At 36.3% G+C, this 23,315-nt stretch overlaps 1 long non-coding RNA gene across 5 annotated transcripts in view; it reads right to left on the bottom strand.

The window, feature by feature from the left end:
• Positions 1–240: 240 nt before the first annotated feature.
• LOC102155985 overlaps positions 241–23,315 on the bottom strand; it is a 113,274-nt gene continuing 90,199 nt past the window's right edge. For 4 of the 5 annotated variants that reach the window (XR_005383222.1, XR_005383224.1, XR_005383226.1 and 1 more), the window contains one exon: positions 3,040–5,217. This is a non-coding gene — a long non-coding RNA (uncharacterized LOC102155985). Of the gene's footprint in view, positions 1,437–3,039; positions 5,218–23,315 lie in introns of those variants that run through there. The other variant, XR_005383223.1, reaches the window with a different exon arrangement.

Consider the following 23,315-nt stretch of genomic DNA (forward strand, 5'->3'; position numbering starts at 1 on the left):
TTTTGAGGTTTATTTTGACCATTAGGTGTTTTAGTAATCCAATCAGCAAAGCTTTTAATTTCTCACTGTTTTTGGAATCTGCTTTGGCCAAAGATTGGAGCTCCAGCAGGGTTAGCTTCTACTTCTTCTTGGCATCTGGTAATGAATGGTTTAATGATTGAACTTTCACAGTGTGCTCAGGGTGAATCATTAGTACTATGTAAAAACCTTATGATTTACTTAACAAATACACAGCATAGAGAATGTATTTTTAAATGGTAGCATGCCATGACTATTTCAAATCATGTCACCTTAAAAATTGCTGGGTTTTGCACATTATCAATTTAGAGTATTTTAAAAATAAATTGTTAAGCATGTTTGAGTTTTCAGTACAGTATTAAAACATTTTTATTATGCAGTAAAATTGGTTATGTGGAGTATTAACATTTCAAATTAAATACATAAGGATATATAAAAGTGAACAAGATGGCTGCACCATTGATTTCAGTGAAACTTGATGGGGAAGGAATACTCACAATCATATTATTTAATATAGTTCCTTTAGATCCTTTCCAATATTAATTTAAAAAAGATTTTATTTATTTGAGAGAGAGAGAGAGAGAGATAGAGATAGCAAGAGAGAGCACAAAGGGAGAGGAGAGGGAGAAGCAAGCTCCATGCTGAGCAGGATAGCCTTACTCTGAGGCTCGATCCCAGGACCCTGGGATCAGGGCCCTAGCTGAAGGGAGCTGATTGAGCTTCCCAGATGTGCCTCATACAATATTAACTTTGTAAAGCCATCTTTCATTCTGCTATAACAGTGCTGCCATGCATTTTGCCCAATATGGTGCAGTGTCTGGTAGAAAAAAACTATTCTGCAAAACATCAGAAGCTCTTTTGCCTGAAATGGTATATCCTCCTTTGAAATCATCCAAAGATGTTTTCACAGAATATTTTACAGAAAATGATCCACACAGCAACTTCTTTATTGACACCCCCCCAAGAAGCTCTGCAAATAACTTATTTCAAAAGTTAGTAACTAATATATTTTCTCTAATTCACTTACACTTCTCATTAAAATGTCATCTCAAAATAAAATTGAAATCTGTACATATATTTATGAAATTCATTACATTGAAGCAGACACTCATTAATTTTTTTTCTTTTCAGCAATAAAAAATTAATAGCACTAATTTCAAGTTTGAGTTTAAGTATACCACCATCTTTATTGCTATTTCCATTTATTTAGTATTAGAATTTCATATTTGGGAATTGTGAGTATTTGTATGAAGGAAAATCTGTATTGACTATAAAATATTCAAGTAATCAAAGAAAAAAATGGACTTTTTAAACATAGTTAATACTTTTGCTCATCATGGATTTTGCCTTGTGAATTAATTGTAATTGATTTTAATCTGTAGAGAATACCTACAATTGCATTAGAACAGGACCAAAACCTAAAAGGGAAAAAGGGGAACATTTGAGAACAAGCATACCATGAAAAAATAGAAATGATTCTTAAAGTAATGAAACTATGCTCATTCCTACATATAATATTAAAAACATAGAAAATTATACTCAAACACTATATGTATGTATATGAGGTCTTAAGAAAGAACAAAGCGTTTTAAATTAGCTGGAATGTTCTTTCAGATACCCGTTCTCTGTGGATAGAAAATCAACATTGATACCAACATAAAATGATTACTTTATAAGTCCTATGCAGAATATATGAAGGAACCAAAAATACTGCTAAGTAGCAATAGCTTTACAGTGGATTGGAGAGTTTCGTTGCTAGGAAGGATATGCTAAAATTTCACACCTCTGTGTCTGGGCATAAACTGTCCATTGTGCTTAACATTTCCTTTTCTTGTCTTTCCCGGTTTTCTATTTGAGGGACACTCTTCATTCTCCAAACATTAAAAACAAAAAAAAGCTAAACAGATACTCTACTACAATTAGCCTCTCACTTTCTTTCCTAAGAACTCCGATTATGTATTGTAACACATAGAATCTTTTGTTTTGTTTTTTCTTCTACTTTTCCATAACATACTGTAAACTGCTTGAGAGCTGGGATTGTATCTTGTTCCTTTTGTATTCTCAAGATTTGGTGCTGTCACATAGAAGGAGACCTATAATTGTTTTTGAAATAATTGAACAGTAAATGAATGCATTAGGTAATCAAAATGGGTGCATGAATATAAACTATTTTGAAGAAAAATAGAAGAATATAAAAGATGATGACAACAGTCACAAATATAAAAAATAGTCATAAAGTGTGTGAACATTAATTTTGAACAATGCGCTCAGGCCTTAAGTAACATGTATAACTAGAATAAACAGGTGAATAAAGGTAGGTAATTTTCCCCAGATAAGGCAATTCAAAAATGGAACAATCAGGGATTTGAATACAGTCGGATTTTCCCAAAGTCTATACTCTCTGCAGTATGATTCCCATATACAGTAAACCAAAATGACAAAAATGACTAAAGAAAAATGTAAACTACAGGAACTACTTAGCAGTACATCTGTACTTATTTATTCTACAGTTAGGAACCTTTGGGTCAAGTCTAGAGATGACCATTGAGAGAAGTACAGAGATAACCAATTAATACCATATTTTTCAGTTCATTTTTGCTGTGCCTTATTCTGCTCAATATTCATGGAGGGTATAGATGACAAGATGAAACCAAAACCCATGATTTCTTTTTCAAAAATTATTTCCTGAGACAATGAAACCCTGGTAAGGGTAATCTAGAAAGTTTATGTATATTTCTACCGAGGTAATATTTTTAAGATCTTAAGATTAGCTGGTGACTAAGATGCCTTGTGTTCGTTTCTATCAAAAGCTAGGTTGGCGAGTAGTTAAAATTCTGCCTTCCAATTTCTTTATTCAATTTTTCTGAGTGTTAGAAAAAGAGACCTAAAATTGAGTTTATGTCTAGCCTGTTTTTCTTAGTAATATTGTTCTAGTAATAGTTAATATAGTAATAGAGCAAATATTGTTCATTTATTTTGTCTAGGATATTTTGCACATCCATTACTAATCTTGAGCTCATATAAACCAATTTTTTTTCTTTTTTTTTTTTTTTTTTTTTTTTCATTTTAATACAAATCTGTGTCAATGCCACTGCTTAATTTCAAAAGCAAAAATAATTTAAAAAACAAAAAACCAAAAACTAGTTCAAAGTTGATTAGATAAAACTTCTTCTTTCCATAAGTTTTAGGTTTAATAAAACTGAAAACAAAGAAAACTAAGTACTAATTAATACATTTCTCATGTGTGATCATTCTATTCTTTAAATTTGGCAAAATCATTATATGCCTTAAATTATAGTAATGATATAGAAACTCCTTGATATTTATTAAATAAAGGCATACCTTGGAGCTATTGTGGGTTGAGTTCCAGACCACCACAATAATATTAATGACAATAAAATGAGTCAAATGACTTTTTTTTGGTTTCCTAGTGTATATAAAGGTTATGTTTATACTATAGTCTACTAAGTGCTCAATAGCACTATGTTTAAAAAATGTACATATGTTGCTACTTTATTGCTAAAAAAAAATACTATCATCTGAACTTTTAGCAAGTCATGTTTTTGCTGGGAGAGGGTTTTGCCTTGATGTTGATGGCTGCTGACTGACCAGGGTGGTGGTTGCTCAAGGTTGGGGTGGCTGTGGCAGTTTCTCAAAATAAGACAACAATGAAGTTTGTCACATGGATTGAGTCTTCTTTTAACATGTGATGCTGTGTGATAGCATTTTAGCACAGAACTTTTTTGAAATTTGAAGTCTTTCCTCTCAAACTCTGCAGATGCTTTATCAACTAAATTTATGTACTATTCTTCATTCTTTGTCATTTCCATAATCTGCAACTCAAGAAACCACTTTCTTTGCTCATCCACAAGCAGCAATTCTTCATATGTGAAAATATTATGAGATTGCATCAATTCAGTCACATCTTGAGGTTCCTCTTCTAGTTGTCTTGCTGTCACTACATCTGCTATGGCTTCTCTACTGAAGCATTGAGCCTCTCAAAGTTATCTATAAGGGCTGGAATTAACTTCTTCCAAACTCCTGTTTATGTTGACATTTTGACCCCTCCCTATAAATTACAAATGTTTTTAATGGCATCTAAAATCATGAATTCTTTCTAGATTTTCAATTGACTTTGACCTAATCCATCAAGGTGTTGCTATATGTGGCAACTATAGCCTTCTGAAATGTTTGTCTTAAGACTTGAAGTCAAAATGACTCCTTGATTCACAGACTGCAAAACTGGATGTTGCTTTAGGCATAAAAATAACATTTCATTGTTTATCTCCATCAAAGCTCTTGAGTGATGAAATACAATCTCAATGAGCAGTAATAACTTGAAAAGATTCCTTTTGTTCTGAGCAGTAGGCTTAAACAGGTGTGCTGTCATCCAGGCTTTGTTGTCCCATTTCTATTTGGGAATTACGAGTGGGAGTATTGGTATGAAGAATAGCTGTAGCATAAATCTTAAGGGCTCTAGGACTTTTGGTATGGTTTCAACTTCAATTTGCCAGCTGCATAGCCCCCTTAACAAGAGTCAGCCTGTCCTTGGAAGCTTTAAAGCCAGGTGTTGTCTTCTCTCTAACTATGAAAGCCCTAGATGACATCTTCCAAGAGAAGGCTATTTTGTCTACATTGAAAATCAGATGTTTACTGTGGCCACCTTCCCTTCACTAGATCTTTTGGATAAGTTGCTGCTTCACCTCACTGTTGCATTACAGAGACGGATTTCTTTCCTTAAACCTCACAAACAAATTCCTGCTAGCTTCCACTTTTCTTCTGCAGATTCTTCACCTCTCCACAGAAGAGAAGAGAGTTAGGATTTTGCTCTGAATTAGGCTTTGGCTTAAAGGAATGGTGTGGTTAGTTTGATCTTCTATCCAGATCACTGTAACATTCTTCATATCAGCAACAGGCCGTTTTACTTTCTTATCATTCTTGAGTTCACTGGAGTAGCACTTTTAATTGGCCTCAAAAGCTTTTAGTTATATTTACATCGTGGCTGTTTGGTATGAGATGCCTAGATTTTGGTCTTTCTCAGCTTTAGATATGCCTTCTTCACTACGCTTTTTCATTTCTAGCTTTTGATTATAAAGTAAGGGATGTGTAATTCTTCCTTTTACTTTGACACTTAGAGGCCACTGCAGGGTTATGAAAGGACCTGATTTCAAATTGTTACATCTCAGGAAATAGGAAGACCTGAGGAGAGGAAGAGAGACAAGGGGACAGTCAGTGGAGCACTCAGACACACATGACATTTATTAAGTTTGCCATCTTTTGGGCATCGTTCATAGTGTCCCAAAACAATCACAATAGTAACATAAAAGATAATAGACCACAGGTCATCCTAACAAATACAATAACCTCAAAATTTTTGAAATATTAATTACCAAGATGTGGCACAGAGACATGAAGTGAGTTAATGGTGTTGGAAAATGGCACAGATGGACTTGCTCAACACGGGGTTACATAAACCTTCATTCAGTCTTAAAAAATCACAGTATCTGTGAAGTGCAATAAAAGGAGGTATACCTGTAGTTGAATACAATGGAAGATAGCACCTACAGACACTTGGATTTATTACTTTCATACACGACTCACATGTATGCCTTTTGATGCTTGACACATTTGCTCTAACAAAAGTCATGATCTCGCCTTTGACCCTAAGAAACTGAGATATACATTTTTCAGATAAAGACCTTTTAGATATATTAAAAGGGTTTACCAGATAGCCAACACATTCTATTTCTCAGGTCCATTTCCTACTGGAAATTATTCTTCTGATGGATTCATATGACTGAAAGTCAAAGGGAAGAAAAAAGTTTCACTATCTGAACAGTCTCACCTAATGTATTATTCTTAAAAATCTAGCCACAGATCATGAACTTGAGCTAAACCTTAGTTTGACACATCCAATGACAAGCTGAACAGAAAAAGAAATGGATAAACTTATGATGGAGGCAGAATAGAAATTACTTCTATTTCCATAGTACATTTCTTTGAAGGAGTTCAAGGCAATTGATGAAAAAGATATGACAGTAAATATGAACCAATTTTCCTTCAGAGACCAAATCTGAGAACTGGGAATACAAAATATTCACTGGCATATTGTGTTGTTTACTGGGGCCATTTGTTAACATGTTCTCTGATCTGGACACAACACAATTATAAGGCAGGATTTGTTCATTTCTCTGTTAATTCAATCCTCAGTCATTTTCAAGTCTCTTCTTCCATGAAACCCTCTTGAAATGTTTCAACGCAAGCTGTTCTATTCTCTTTGAAGGCCAAACTCCCTCATACTTTAAAATAACTGACAACCACTTTGACATCAAAATAGTTGTTTATTGAAGGAAGACCTTAGTTAAGCACTTTTGTTATTGTTATTTTGTTTGGGGATGCAGCCCTTTCCTCAGTTTTTTCTAGCTAGAATGCCAGAGACTTTAAGTTTGATCCTGATGGTTAATTTTATGCATCAGCCTGAGTGGGTCATGTGCTGCTCACATATATAAACATTATCCTGGATGTGTCTATGAGAGTGTTTCTGGATGTGATTAACATTTCGATTAAAAGACTGAACAAAGCAGATTGCCTTCCCCAAATGGGGGCTTCTTCCAAGCCAGTGAAAGCTTAAGCACAAGAAAAAAGTTGATCAAGAGAGATTTTGCTCTCTGTGTGTTGGTCTTGAGCTGGAATATTGCACTCCAGGTTTTCAGACCTTCATACTATAGATACTGGGATTTCTCAGCTTCCATAATTTTATTAGCCAATCTTTATAATAAATCTCTATGTAGCCTCATAGTTCTATTTCTTTGGAGAACCTTGACACAGTGATCAATGCAGCATGACCTGTTGAAAGCCTAAGTTCTAGAAGAGAGACTGAGGGAACTATAGTGGGAAAGAGGGGCAAGAGGAACAATTATTGCCTTTTTAGGCTGTTTCATAAAAAAAAAAAAATCAGGTATTGATTTCATTCAGTATAAATTAAGTCTAAAGTTTCAATGCATTTCTGGTTGAACTCCAAGGAATTAAGAAAAAATAAGTCTGTTCCAGATGTCCCAACGCAACCAAATTGGGCAGTCTTAATCCAAAAGTATAACCTCAAAGTAAAAAGCAGATTTTTTTATACCCTCTCTGATACTCTGATTTCTTACCCTTTTCTGCTTTATTCTTTATATGTTTCCCTTATTCTTTTTAAATATTAATTCTTAGCTTTTCATATTATAGGATCTCTGTATTTTAAAATAATGTAACAAAAGGTAAAAAAAAAAACAAACCCGACAGAGCATTAAAATATTTTCATTCACGCTACATTTTCTTGTTCACAATTAACAGTCTTGCTTTATAAATCATTTACTTCTTATAACAATCTTTGTGACTTAGATCAACAGAATTAAAACTACATTTTGCATTTCTTTTACATGACGTATGGGAAATTTTGAGGGAATAAGAATGCTTTCGTTTTTACTCTACTACTGATCTGAGAAACCAGGGAACTGTGAAGAAATGCTTAATACTTTTCCTTTCTGTCCTCCCACAATTTCTCTTCTCATTTAAAAATAAAGACATGGAGGTGTCTGGAAGTCTCAGATGGTAAAGTGGCTCACTTTGCTCAGGTCATGATCTCAGGGTCCTGGCAGTGAGTTCTAGGCATCAGGCTCTCCATTCAGCAGGGAATCTGCTTGGTCCTCCCCCTTTGCCCCTCTCCCTGCTAATGCTTTCTCTTTCTCCAATTGGAGAAAAAAAAAAAAAAAAACTTATCTCCTCTATAGCTTTCAGATGTGCATTTGCAGTATTTTTAAATAAGCTGTTTTTTTAAAATTTTTATTTATTTATGATAGTCACACACAGAGAGAGCGAGGCAGAGACCCAGGCAGAGGGAGAAGCAGGCTCCATGCACCGGGAGCCAGACGTGGGATTCGATCCCGGGTCTCCAGGATCGCGCCCTGGGCCAAAGGCAGGCGCCAAACCGCTGCACCACCCAGGGATCCCTTAAATAAGCTGTTTTGATTAATATTAGTTGCAATTATGTACACAGATTTTTAGAGATAATGATCATTAATGGGTAAAACTGTAAAAGGACAGGGTGATAGCAGATTTTAAAGGAGACCGACCAACTGTCATCAGTTGAACCCACTGAAATCTTTATTTCTAAAAGGGGTGAAATTATCCTTTGTTCTTCCAGTAATATGCTGTGCAAAGTACTTCACACACATTTGCAGCATGCTTGCCAAAATACTTTTCCCTGATTTTAGCCTAGATGATGCTTAAATTTATAGGAAATGTAGGGGATAGAAGAACAAACTGACAAATTGAGAATGTGGATCATTCAAAAGGGTAATCGATTCTGTTTCTATAAAGAATTGGTAGCATAAAGACTGAAAAGGAATGAGGAACATCTATAATTAAAAAGATTTTCGTATGCTCTTCTTACAAGAGCTTTCCTTTAAACACATGTTTTTGAGTAGTTGTCATGTATGAAATTACAACTAACTACTTTGTTGGCCAGCAGATAGCAAGACAGGGCTAGGTAGAGAAGCAAAATGTAAGTTCCCAGTTGTATTACTATTACAATGAAATGCCATTTCTGGGGGCAGCAAATGCAAGTAAATTGGGGCATTTAGCACTCAAATTCTAGGACACAAATATTAAGAGTAAAATGGATTTTGTATTTGTAGTTATGGTACACAGACTTGACTACAAATCCCTTAATTAAATAGGACACAGCTGCTCCTGTATTAAGCCATTTTAGTAGCATGAAAGAAAAACTGAGTGTTAGATGTGTAGGCCATTATTTCACATTGAAAATTTTTTCATTGTACAATTTGAAAAGATTTACCATTTGAGAAATATGGCAAACCTGGAATATGGAGTGCTGGCGTGCTTTTTTTCCTATGAAAGTAAAAAGCCATGGGATAAAGCAGTTAAGAAGGGAAGCGTGGGCCCATTAACACATTGACCTCACACTAGTAGTTTGACAGAATTGGTACCCAGGATTTGCATTTGTACAATTTGCTAAAAGCAAAGTGCAAATCAAGCCTCAGAAACAGTAGGACCAGGAAATAAGCAAGTGTGTTGCTGCTTCTCTAAAGTCCTCTGTATCCTGTGCTCATATCAGATCTACCCAATGCTCATCTGGGGAGAGTCAGAGTTCACAAACTAGGTTTTTAGAGTGCTTCAAAACAACCTAGGGAATGCTAATAGGGAATGCTAAGACTGAGAGGGTCCCAGTGGGCTTAAAGCAAGCAGGACACAATTTTTTTTACAAGTCTTTCATCCTCAGAAACTACAGCTGACTCTTGACTTAAGGTCTTTTTTTGGCCCTGAGCAAAGAACATACCATTAAAGTGAGGCTTATTTATAAGTGAAGTAGCTTGTTTTTTTTCACCGTAGGAATTAGAGGGTTTTTTTAAAGGACTCTCATCACAATAAAGTCCTTTGCTTCTATACACTCACTCCCACACTTCCTTGCCCACACATCAGATAATACTGAACTTGTTGAAGTCCCTTGTACACATCATCATTTGTCTCTATGGAACACTGGTCCTTATTATCAGCTGCTATCTATCCTCTTTCTTATCTTTTAGTTATTTTTTGTTTTCCCCAAATAATCTACTGTGGGAAGTTAAGATCATCATACTCTAATCAATCTCTACTTTCAACTTTTCCTTTCTTTACAAACAGTAAGAGACTTTGTTTCCTCCTTTCTAATGTTATACTTACTCGTCTTCACACTCTTCCAGTTAAAGTTAGGTGTACCCCAAGGCAGATGAGCACTAATTTCATCTTCAGCTATCTTCAGAGAAATGCTATTCCATGAATTGTCCTCTCTTTCCCATCTCCTCAAACTTTTCTCTCTAATGGCAATTATTTCCAGCATATATATATATATAAATAAATATAAGGAAATCACTCCTGTCTACAAAACTTTTGACTGATGTCCATAGCCATTTAGCTTTTAGCCTATGCCCCTCTACCTTCAGAAAGAAGATTAAAAAAAAAAAAGTTCTATGTTATTCTATTTCATATTCACTCAAATGGTCTCCTCTAAAGCTGAATAAGTTTATAAAGTCTCAAGTTCCTGCATTTTGGGTACACACTACAAAATATATAAGGGGTAAATACAGTTTTGATTCACTTCTGAGGATCTTAGAAATCTCAGTGTATAGTACATCTCCATTTACCCAAATAACATTTTATTAGAGTATTTTGTGTGTGTGTCTCCCATTAAAACTTTAGGCTGCTAGGTAAAGAAACTATTTTTTTATTTTATTTTATGTTTTCTCAATTGTATAGTAGAGTATTAAAACTAGATAGAGATTTTCCTTTTCTCTTTTGTCACCTAGTCCCTGTACTGTCCTTGCCTGTGCTCATCCCAGGACCCTACAAGACCCGATCCTTGCTCCTCTCCAACTTTACCTTGTAAGTTCTAGTCTCGTGGCCAGCTTCATGTCCTCCAGCAGGCAAGATTTATTCTGAGCCTTTCTACTTACTCTTTGTCTTCTCAAAAGATCTTTCCTCACCTGGTTTCTTAACACTTAGTCTCAGCTCTGATATTATTGCCTTCTCTTAGGAAGAGGAGAAGAACCACTTCTCTACTCTTTATCACATTATCCTGTTTTTGTCTTCTTCATAGAAACTAACAGTCCCTGAAACTATGCTGTTTGTTTACTCGCTCCATAAAAGAGCCTTGTTTTGTTCCCAGTATTTGCCCATTATGTGAAATGGTGCCTGGCATGTGAAAAGAATGGGACACGTATTTGTTGAATGAATACATGTATTAAATAAGCTGGGGTTTGGACTCCTCATCTCTGAGGCTGGATAGGGATTTTTCTAAGACTCAATGGCACCATTTGCAGCAAAGGTAAATGAAAAAATGTGGGTACATGTGAGCATTTGAAAGTGACCAAATAACCAGACCAAATCCACAGCAAATACTGCTGAGATATTTAGTACATTGTCTAACACATCCTCATTACATCACTCTCATGAGCTTCTCAGAAGAACTCAACCCTGCTTGTGACCAGAAGTTTTAAGATAAAATAGAAATGGATCCATTAAATATGCATTAGATGAAAGAACAGAGGAGACTATCTGGGTAGACCCAGTTGCCTATCAGATCCCCAACATCCAGAGACTACCAATTAAACAGAACTGTATACTATGTAATTAAGTCCTATGTAAAGAACTAAATTTCTTTCACATTATATTCATCTCAGGTTACTCAGGCATCGAGGGGACAAATGTTATCAGTAAGTGGTACATTTCAGTGTCTAAATATTTTTAGTCTGTCCCCCTTCCTTTCTTAGCCTAGGGAGCTATCAAGGTGAAACCTGGATCTGATTCATCCTCCAAATGTGTCTCATCTCAAAATGCTTGCCTTCTTCACTGTTAAAGATACAAAAGGAAAAAGGGGGAAATTATTGCCACTCTGAAAGACTTTTTGAGGCTGTGGATGTGGCAGTTGGGTCTCCTAAGGATGGGATGATATGTGGAGGGAATGTTCTCAGAGAAACATCTGTGAAGAATAAAGTGTGGTGATCTACACAATAAAAAAACCAAAAAACATAGGTGGAATCTTCACCTCACACTTCAAGAGAAAGGGAGATCAAGAATACCCAAAAAGGTGACTGAGGGGTAAAGAGCAATGAAAGTTGAAAGATCTTTCTAGTCCTTCAAACTAAAATGTACACCTTCTTTTTCAGTGATGCCTAGCACACTTTTATTCCTCTATAATGAATGTTGTCTGTATATATTTCTAAAGTAGCTATAATGTACTAAAAAGCAATGAGATCGTATTAATATTTGGATCCTATAGAGTATTTAGCACAACGTTATAATGTAAGCAAAGTGTTAGGATGAAATGTGTCCACTGCCATCATACATCATGTTAATATTAAAACACCCAAGGGGCACCGGGGTGGCTCAGTGGTTGAGCACCTGCCTTTGGCTCAGGGCATGATCCCGGAGTCTGGGATTGAGTCCCACATTAGGCTCCCTGCATGGAGCCTGCTTCTCCTTCTTTCTATGTCTCTGCCTCTCTCTTTCTGTCTCTCATGAATAAATAATCTAAAAAGAATATTAAAAAACACCTAAAATAAAACATGAGTCTTTAGATGGGTTGAAAAGGTACAGAAATTACATGAGAGGAACAGTGTTTTACATACCTTTTGGTGTGTTGCTATATGTCCATTATCTTCCTGAACTAGACACTCTAACCATCTCTTCAGTTTAACAAGCACAGGTTCTTAGCACCCCTTTTTGTCAGCAACTACAACCAACAGTCACAATTGACAGGACCAGGGACAAGCACCTGGCTTATGCTTCTCTAATCCAGAGCCCTCTTGGTTGAAGCAGGACCAAGAGAGAATCAAGCATTTTCATGTACCTGAGCCCATGACACGTAAACTTAGAATTCACTAGCACCCAGATTTGGCTGTGCAGACTACAGATACAAGAAGTCAATCTATATAGATACAGAAATCCAGAAATGAGTTAAGAGGGGCAAAGAGTATATCTCCAGGGGTCCAGCAGCTTTTCGGTTTGTAACTTTCAGCTCTTCCTATGACTGGGTAAATGTCTGATGCTGAATTTCAAGAGATGCGCCTACACCACTATAACCTTATTTCTTCTTAAGCTTTCAAATCTGTATCTGATACTTATAATATATAAAGAGACTTAATTCACCCAGGTAATGAGCAGACTTGGAAATGAGATAATTATTACACCGTTTATCACCATCTGGTGGCTTGGCCAATATGTTTACATGCTATATTTAATTTTATTTAACTTTTTTCTAAGAATCTGAAATATTTTTCTAAGAGCCAACAATTCAGTTTGGTTACATGAAATGAAAAAAAAAAAACAGTTGGCAAAATTAGAGGTTATTTTTTGTTTTGTTTTTTAACATTTTATGGTAAAGCTTCTTTTTAAAAAGATTTTATTTATTCATTCATGAGACACAGAGAGAGAGGCAGAGACACAGGCAGAGGGAGAAGCAGGCTCTCTGTAAGGAGCCCAATGCAGGACTCAATCCAGGAGCCCAGGATCATGCCATGAACCAAAGGCAGGGCTCAACCACTGAGCCACCCAGGTGCCTTATGGTAAAATGTTTCATAAGGAATATTGATATGGAAACTAACAACTCTACTTGTAGCTATTCCACTTCTTTATCAGTTTCAGTTGAAACATTAGTATATTGTTAAATGCTAAAAACTAGATGTTTACAACTCTAGTTCTAAACATTGTCTAGCCCAAATATGCAACTTGTAATCAATAATAGATATTGATTCACACTGCATCTTTAACAAGATTAAGACCCATTCACAGAGCTAAAGGCTATATGTGAAGGCATAATAAAAGGCTACTTGGTAAACTGCTGGATGTCCTTTCTGGTTAACAAACAAAAAAGCCCAGCTAATATAACACAAAATAGCTGTTCAAAAAAATTAGAAGCAAACAAGCCATGCAAATAGTTCATCCGGCTATAGAAAACTATGAAATTTAGGTAGAATGGAGGTAATGTTTGAGACGGAGTACTTGGCTAGATACTTCCAGAAACACAATGGAACTGAATGATAGTATTCTTATAAAGAGAATACAAAATAAATTCTATTGCAAGTGTTTTGACCCACAGATGACAATCTCGCAGGATATATAAGTACAGAAGTAGAAATGTTCTGGAGCCAGTATGATAGGAGAGACAGCCAGATGCCTTTTTAATTCTATAACAAAGATGGTAAAGTACAACACAATTGTTTTGTTTTTTTGCTTTCATCTTTTTATCTTAATATCTTACTCCCTCTTTAAAACTCCTCTCTCACCTTCCAGTTTTTATTTTATTAGTGCAGTTATTTCTAACCAGTGCTTAGGAAGATATCTGTATTTTCAGTTAATTCTTGCCATGATGTGGGGGTACCAAGCACAAGAGTTTCCTCCCTTCATTTAATTTCTACCTTGTGCCTCACACTGGAAGTTACTAAGACTCAGACTTTGGTCCTTTAAGGAGATCTCAGAGACAGATGTGAAAAAGAGAACCTGCTCTGAACAGTTGGTTGTCTTTGCAGATGTATTCACATGTGATATACACAAATTGGAACATGGTTAATTCTAGCTGGAAGTAGAGGTCAGAATGGTTTTATTCTTAAAATTAAGACAAGATGGATTGCCTGTATAGAAGGAGGACTACATTCTAGGAAAAAGGAATATTTGAATTTGCATAACATTTTGGAGGTAGCAAGTACTCTAAGAGTATTGGCAAATAATTCACTTGGTAAGCATGGGTGTGTGTCAAAAGATGACACTGGAAAGAAAGGAAAGAGTTATCCTGTTATACAAAGGTATTCTATGATTAACATGTTTCAGCATCATTTTATAGGCAGAGGAAGCTATGAAAGATACATTTCTGGTGCAGAAACATAGGGTGTCATTTCACAAGATCCTGACTGAACCTGGGAGTCACTGAAATTATCTTTTGGGAAATACACTATTAAAAGATAATTATCACAAAGAGTAAAATGGTAAAATGACTCTTGTACAAATATGAAAACAAACATGTTGAAGATTTTAAATTATGAGGGAAACACATAAAGGTTATAAGTAGTTGAAAGACTGGGCAGCTCGGGTGGCTCAGTGGTTTAGTTCCTGCGCTTGGCATGATCCTGGAGACCTGGGATCGAGTCCCATGTCGGGCTCCCTGCATGGACTCTGCTTCTCCCTCTGCCTGTGTCTCAGCCTCTATCTGTGTGTGTCTCTCTCATGAATAAATAAAATCTTTGATTAGACAAATGGACAATGGCCAGACAGTGATAGTTGATTCCAATCTTCTGCAGCAACAGTCCAAGAAGCCAATCACAACCTCTATCAGCCCAGAAGGGTCAGGATTTGTCACTGCCTGCTAGCTGCCCTAATTTTTACTTCTACTTCCAACTCATGACCAACCAGAGAAAACCAAATATACTCCCCAAACTAATCATGTAAGGTGTCTCATTTCCTTCTAGTTAGCCTACCTCCTGCATGCCAACAACCCACTATTAGGCACTCCTGAAGTCTTTCCTTCTTTTCCACTATAAATCTTTCCCACTCACCTGCCTGCCTTTGAGTCTGCCAATTGCAAGTGACGGTGACTGCCTCCCTTGATTTAACAAGATCTGAATCAATAGTCTCTGTTCTAATTTGGGTGGCCTTTGTTTATTCCCACAGTTTTCCTAGAAGTTCCACCAAGATAGCAACTGTATTTCACATTGAGATGGAGTCCAGCCTTTGAGCAGTACCCACAATAGACCTTTGTGCCTTGTTGAGTCTGTGTCACCATGGGAATTTAATGGTCAACCAGTTCTGAAAACATAAACTAAAAGTATCTCTTGGTGAATGGAAAACTGATAGTGGGGGAGATTCCTCCCTCTATCAAAACAAAATAATCAAGATGGAAGGAGAATTTCATTTTTTTGGTGACCCAGAGCATAGTTTGTCCAAATGGATGCTTGTGAAAACCTCAGACTCACCAGTCTGTGAAGCAAGCTCAAAGGACAAGTTGCTAGGACCTATACCTATGTTCTACCCTGTGATTCTTTTTTTTATGACAACATACTTTTAGACAACACAGCACAAAGGAGAGCAAAGGTAGATGAAAAGGAATGATCTGATTCCATCAACAATAGGGACCAATCACAAACAAATTGTTACCACTAACAAAACTGAGGTACTGAACTGAGACTACATAGTGAGGAACCCAGGGCAGAATGGGATTCAGATCTGATGGTTCTGATTTACCACATTGACATGCACTAAATGCTTCACTTTAATGATTCTTTCCTCTATTTTTTTCAGTGTGCCTCTGGATCAGAAACAGTCAATACCTTTGGAAAGGTACAATAATATACCTGGTCAGTCACACCTGAGGGTTAAGTAAAGTACATTCCCATTCTTCAATAAAAACTAAAAAGAGGGACGCCTGGGTGGCTCAGTGGTTGAGCGTCTGCCTTTGGCTCAGGGCGTGATCCTGGAGACCTGGGATCAAGTCCCACATCGGGCTCCCTGCATGGAGCCTGCTTCTCCCTCTGTCTCTACCTCTCTCTCTCTTGGTCTCTCATGAATAAATAAATAAAAAAAAGATAAACTTTTCTTGTCATTTGGTCTTGATATTCTAATTTGTTCAGAGAACAAGTGAGCCTCTTAAAGGATTCCACTTGCTTTGTTTTAGCAGAAAGAGAATATTCCAAGACAAAGTTACAGTTTTGCTAAAACACAATTGATTATTAGGGCATAACTTATCTAAGGGGTGAAAAACAAATTCTTTTGATATGCTAAAGACTCTATAAGCTTATCTCAGATTCCTTGAAAATGAAATCAAGAGTACTTTTAGATTTAACATTTCTGAGATTGTGACTCTTTATGAGTTGACTGAGTTCTCACTAAGAAATAATCTCCTTTGAGAGCCCAATGAAAACAGGCTTCTGAAACACAAGAAAACTCTTCAACAGCCTCTTTTCTAGGTGTTACTATTTGCACATGAGTGATCTGGACAAACATTAAGGTTTTATCTTGATGGGAACCATCAAAAACCTATTGCTGATGCAGTAAGACAAGGAAATAAAAGGTAAGTGGGTTGGAAAACGGGCTGTGATGGAAGACTTAACACCTTACTTGTTCACAGAAGACATGATCATCTATGTAGAAAATCCAAGGGAACTGATCAAAAAGCTCCCAAAACACATTAATGATTATAACAAGGTTGCAGAATACAAAGTTAATATATAAAAGTCAGTTGATTTCCTATATACCAGTAATGAACAAGTGATATTTGAAATGAAAAACAATTCTGGTGTGGGGGGGTGCTTATTTATTGTATTAAATATTAGGTATAAATCTAAGGAAATATGTACAAGATATGTATAAGGAAAACTGCAAAACCTTAATGAATGAAATCAAAGAAAAGCTAAATAGATCTTCCAGGGGCATGGATAGGAAGACTCAAGAGGAAGGTATCAGTTCCTTCTGCCTTGGTCTATATGGATTTGATACAATCCTGGTAAAAATATCAAAAAACTATTTATGGATAGCAACAAGCTCATCCAAAAGTTTATATGGAAAGGCAAAAGACTCAGAATAACCAATCTAATTTTGAAGGAGAAGAACAAAGTTGGAAGAATGACACTACCCAAAGTCAAAACTTAACTCTAAAGCTATGGTAATAAGGTCAGTGTGGTATTGATGAAAGAATACACAAATTAATCAATGGAACAGGATAGAAAGCCCAGAAATGGATCCCCAGAAATATAGTCAATTGATCTATGACAAAGAAGCAAAAGCAATACATGTGGGGAAAAAAAAGTCTCTTCAATAAATGGGGCTGGAATAATTGGATATCCAATGAAAGAAAAAAAAAATCTCAGTACAGACCTTACATTATTCACAAAAATTAATTCAAAATAGATCATAGGCCTAAATTACAATGCCAAATTCTAAAACCCCTGAAGATAACATAGTAGAAATCATGGATGACCATGGGTATGATGATGTCTTTTTAGGTACAACAGACAGCAAAGACACAATCCATCAAAGAAATAATTGATAAGCTGAAATTGAAAACTTCTATGTGAAAGACATTGTCAAGAGAATGAAAAGACTAGTCACAGATTGGGGGAAAAATATTTTAAAAGATCTATCTGATAAAATTCAACAATAACCCAATGAGGGGTGGCTCAGTCTGTTAAGTGTTTGCCTTTGGGTCAGGTCATGATCCCGGGGTCCTGGGAACAAGTCCCACATTGGCCTCCCTGCTTAGGGAGAAGTCTGCTCCTCTCTTTCTCACCTTCCCCCTCTGCCCATGCTCTTTCTCTAGTTTTCTCTCAAATAAGTAAATAAAATCTTAAAAAAAAAAGCCCAATTTAAAAACAGGCAAAATATTTTTAGAGATACTTCACCAAAGAAGATATGAAATATATTTTTATAAGCTTATTTGATATATATCATTTATCTTCAGAAATGCAAATTAAAACAGCCAGATACCACTATACACCTATTAGTATAGCCAAAACTAGAAGACTGACAACATCAAGTGCTTGTAAGGATGTGGAACAGCAGAAACTTTCAGCTATTGCTGGTGGAAATGACAAATAATACAGCCATTTTCTAGAGAATTTGGCCGTTTCTCACAAAAACTAAACTCTTACCATACAAGCAATCACACTCGTTGGTATTTACCCAAAGGAGTAGAATACAGAGAAACCTACACAGGGTTTATAGAAGCCTTATTCATAATTGCCAAAACTTAGAAGCAATGATGATGTCCTTCAGTAAGCGAATGGATAAACTGTGGTACAACTGTACAATAAAATGTTCTTCAGCACTAGGAAGAAATGAGTTAAGGTGTGAAAAGACATGGAAAAATCTTTAAGTGAACTAAGTTAAGGTAAAAGGCTATATACGGTGTGATTCAAATTTTATAATATTCTGGAAAAGCAACACTCTGGAAATGGTAAAAAGACCAGCAGTTGCCCATGGTGGTGGTGGGGGGGAGGGGTGAGGAATGAATAGGCATAGCACAGAGAAATTTTAGGGCAGTGAACATATTCTGTATGATATTATAATGATAAATATAAGTCATTATACATTTGTCCAACAAATGCACAACACCAAGAATAAACTAAGGCAAACTATGGACTCTGGGTGATTATAATGTGTCAGTGTAAGTTCATCCTTGGTAAAATATGTAACCATTCTGGTGATTGATGTTTATAATGGCAGAAACTATGCATGAGAAGGAGCAGAAATTATATGGGAAATCTCTGTACCTTCCTCTCAATTTTGTAAACATGAAACTGCTCTAAAAATAAAAACTGTTACTTACAACCAGGTCAAGGATAAGGATTTAGTAAAGGCATATCCATCTTGTCTTAGGGAAATACTGCCACTTAATAATTTGTACTGAATACTTCTATGAAGTAGACTAAGAACACAACATTTTTCAGCCAGTTGATTAACCTCTTCTAAGTTTCTTTCTCACACCAGTATTCACCACTCTAGCACCCTGAACCCTGCCACTTTTTTACACCTCCCAGAAGAGGATTTTGTGTAACCTCAATTAGGAAACTTTCCCTACCTTGTTCAGATTTATTAGGGACTACCATTGAGAACCCTAACCTAATATTATTGTTAATGGATTTATATTTCAAAAGTAAAACTTGAGTTTATCAAGAAGAATATGCTATCACTGATTTAAGACCTTCTTTAGAGCATACTGCTGTACATAAGGAAAATTGGTCCCAGTGCAATTACTAGAGCTTGTCAAGTAGCAAAAATATCAGAGTAAACTTATACTCAGTACATATGTTTTTACAGTAATAAATGATTTGGGGATGCTTTGGAAAGGTTTTCATGATTGTTAGAATTCTCAAAAATGGCCAATAAGCTATAGAACTTTTAGATGCACTTTAAGTTCCTATAGAGGTAACTATTATGAGGGTTGAGGCCCCTATAGAGAGAAATAGTATAAAAGCTATGGGAGGTCAGCCTGGGTGGCTCAGCAGTTTAGCACCTGCCTTCAGCCCAGGGTGTGATCCTGAAGACCCAGGATCGAGTCTTGCGTTGGGCTGCCTGCATGGAGCCTGCTTCTCTCTCTCTCTCTGCCTCTGTCTCTCATGAATACATAAATAAAATAAAATAAAAAAAGCAACTAGCATAATGATCTGTCAGCCATTTCCCATAAATAAACAGGCTTAACCAAAGCTATGATGCTAAATAAACCTCAGGATAAATCTGTGGAAGGATTCAGAAGCCATTAAAAATATAAAATTTGCCCCTTAATTTTGACATGGAAGAATGGAAAAAGAAAGATGGTACTCAAGATGGTTACTTGGCGGGAATAGTTGATTAGATTTCTTCATAATACTCATCATGGTATAGACACATTACATTAACACTGGTGGAGAAATAATATTTTTTAAAAAGCTGAGGTCACTTTCAAGTCACGGATCAACTGTCACCCTAGAAAAACTACAAAAATAGGTCATGGCCAGGTATCTTGAGTCCTCCCCTTGAACATACCCAGGTGAATTTTATCCAGCTTTCTCTTCTATGGAACTTGAATATGTTTTGGTTATCTATTTTGGGGATGGATTGAAGTACTTTTCATATAGTCACTGAAAAGATGCTTGGTTTTGTATTTTCTTTTTTTTTTTGGTTTTGTATTTTCAACCTGGGGAATATTAATTTTTATATCAAATGGCCAAGGCACAAAACTTAAGGGAATTGTTCTTGGATAGCCAAAAAAATACCATGGTTTTACCACCCACAATCTTTGGAAAGTTGGAAGAACTAATGGCATCCTTACTCTAAAACTAGCAAAATTTTAGAAACTCCTATGTTTCCTGACCAAAGGTATTCCCATTTATGCCTATACAAGCACTATTAAAGGTTTACATCAATTTTCTGATTATAAATTGGTACCTGGAATGCACATGAATTTAAGAATTTCATCTCTAAAAAAAAAAAATTCATCTCTATTACTGAACTCTGTCCTGCTCCATACTGACATAACAAAATATTGCAAAAGTTTATCACCAAAAGGTTAAGGTTGCCTTCCCACAACATCTACCTAAGTAGCTTTTTTATTATCTTCAACCAGAAAATCTCATAGACTAGGAAAGGTATCACAGATGATTTGGTCACTCATCAAAAGTGACCTTATCAGGGCTAATGATGTCAGTCGGTTGCATTCTAGTCAGTCTTAAATACTTCACAGCTGCTCTCAGTAGATAATCACCATGATGACACAACAAAAAGGTCAAGCAGAACTTGCAATACTGTGACTAGGAAGATAACTGATCAATCCCTGCGTGGTAAAGATCTGCATATATAGCCTTCCTTGAATGATTAACTTCTCTTAGATGAGAGAATAACCAAAAGGCAGTACAAGAAACTGAAAATGAAAACAAAGGCTGACCATACATGACAATAGAAATGTCACTCACGACCAGTCTGGAAATCCAAACCACAGAGTCTCAGACCAGTCAAGATTTGGTCAGTGACTGTTAACTTCCCTAAATTTTGCCCCCACCTCCGACTCAGGGTCAGCCTAAGGTCAAATATGCCATCCAAACCAATAACAAAAGAAGACCCAATTTAAGTTAGCCCACCTCCAGGTTTCCCCTGCCAACAACCTCCATTAAGCACATATCAGAAGGCTTCCCTTTTTTCACTATAAAGCTTCCTGAATCCCGTTTGCCTTTTATTCTTCCAAAAGTCATGGAGGCTGCCTACTTTGATATAGCAAGCTTTAAATAGATAACCTCTATTTTTTTTCTCATTTAGGGGTCTTTATTGCTACATATTTCAAAAAAGAATCTCAGAAATATACATGTTTATTCACTGAGACTATTAAAATAAATGTGGACATGAAGTCCAACTTTTTTTTTTTTTTTTTTTTTTTAGAGTAGCAGAGGGAGATTGGGGGATGAAGGGAAGTCAATAATCTTATATAGGATAGGATGTAATTTGCATGTATATAAATAAGAATCCTTATATCTGTTACCTTACATCCATAGAGTTGTAAATAGTTTTCATGAAGAAATGCCACTAAAATGGTGACAAAGGTTGTTCCTGACTTTGCTTTCCAAAACAAAAAATATAACTATTCAAGAGCAGTAAACCACTGAGAGAATGCTAAAATATGAGGTGAGACTGAAGCAGCCCCCCACCCCCACCCACAGCCCTGCACCACAGAGACCAAGACAAACTGTATTAGAAGGGGAAAAATAGCAGTTACTTTTGACCATACCAGCCCAGCACTATGTGGAGAGGTTTCTGTGGCAAAGAGCTCCAGGTCTTTTTTTTTTTTTTTTTTTTTTTTTTTTTTTTTTTTTTTTTTTGAGCTCCAGGTCTTCTAGTGGGAGAAAAGAACACAACACCTCCCTCTCCCCAACATTGTGGATTGCTTTGTAGTTGACCCTACTTGGATCTCATATCACAGGGATTGCAGGACAATCTGCAGGGCTCAACCACAGGGAATGCAAGTGTATCTGAGAAAGAGGAGGGGCTTGCAATAATCAGGACATGAATCTTGGCAGACCAAGTTTATACTTGCAGTACCCAAGTAGTAATCCCACCTGGAGGTTTTGCTTATCTGCAGAACCAAGTTAGGGTGCACTCTAACCAGGGAACTCCGTGGGGTAAGGATCTTCCATATTGTCTGTCTGAACAGGGAACCTACCCAGAGCATAGGGGAAGCTGCCTAGCCCATTCAACAGTGGCCATACAATGGCATTTGAACAGAGGGCACAGTCTATGGCTTCTACCATCTGCAAAAACAGTGGCCTCACCTGGCCAGGGAATTCGGTGCACACTCAGACCTGATTCAGTTCCCCAAATAATGAGATATACAGACCCACAGTTCTGTCCTGATTCCCTGACAAGGCAGGGAAGCTAGTTCATAGGCCCATCTCCTATTGAATAGGGTACCCAGTCCCAATCATCTAGTAAACCTGACTAGAGAATCCAGATGACCACAGAGTCCATCATACAGCCTCATATGGGTAGGGAACTAAGCCAACAATTCTGTCCAACTGTTCACAGCCAGTGGTACAACACTATCCCTAGACTTCAGAGCTCAAACATTTCCCTTGTCAAAAAAATAGACATTAGCTGGCCCAACCTGCCAGAGGAAATTATCAAAAGACGCACCCAGAAATTCAAACTGAGCTCATTTGTGAAAAACTGTTTTGCCAAAGCAAACCTGTGAAAACTGGAAGAGGAGCTCAATTGCTCAAATGCATAGATATCAATATAAGAAAGATCATGAAAAATCAAGTAACTTGGTAGTACTAATGACACTAATAAACTCCAATAATGATCCTAAAGAAATGGAGATCTCCATAAGACAAAAAATTCAGAATAATCCTCTGAAGGAAGTTTATGAACTATAAGAAAACAATTAAAATTAGGACATCAATGCATAACAAAATGAGAAATTCAACAAGGAAATAGCAACCATCAAAAAAATCTTAGAGTTAAAAAATATAAAAGAACTAAAGAATTCAATAGAGAGTTTCAAAAGTCAAATTAACCATGGAGAAGAAAGAAGCAATAACTTGGAAAACAGGATATTAGAAATTGCTTAGTCAAAGGAGCTAAATAAATAGGGAAGAAAGTCTATGGGAATTATGGGACACAATAAGAAGACAATATTCACATTATAGAAATTTCAGAAGGAAAGAGAAAATGACAGAAAATATGTTTAAAGCAATATAGCTCAAGGAAGGCAGAATGGATCCTGAGATCACTTCTTACAAATCAAAACTACA

This window comes from Canis lupus, chromosome 33 (genome assembly GCF_011100685.1).
Source record: "Canis lupus familiaris isolate Mischka breed German Shepherd chromosome 33, alternate assembly UU_Cfam_GSD_1.0, whole genome shotgun sequence".
NCBI classification, from domain to species: domain Eukaryota; kingdom Metazoa; phylum Chordata; class Mammalia; order Carnivora; family Canidae; genus Canis; species Canis lupus.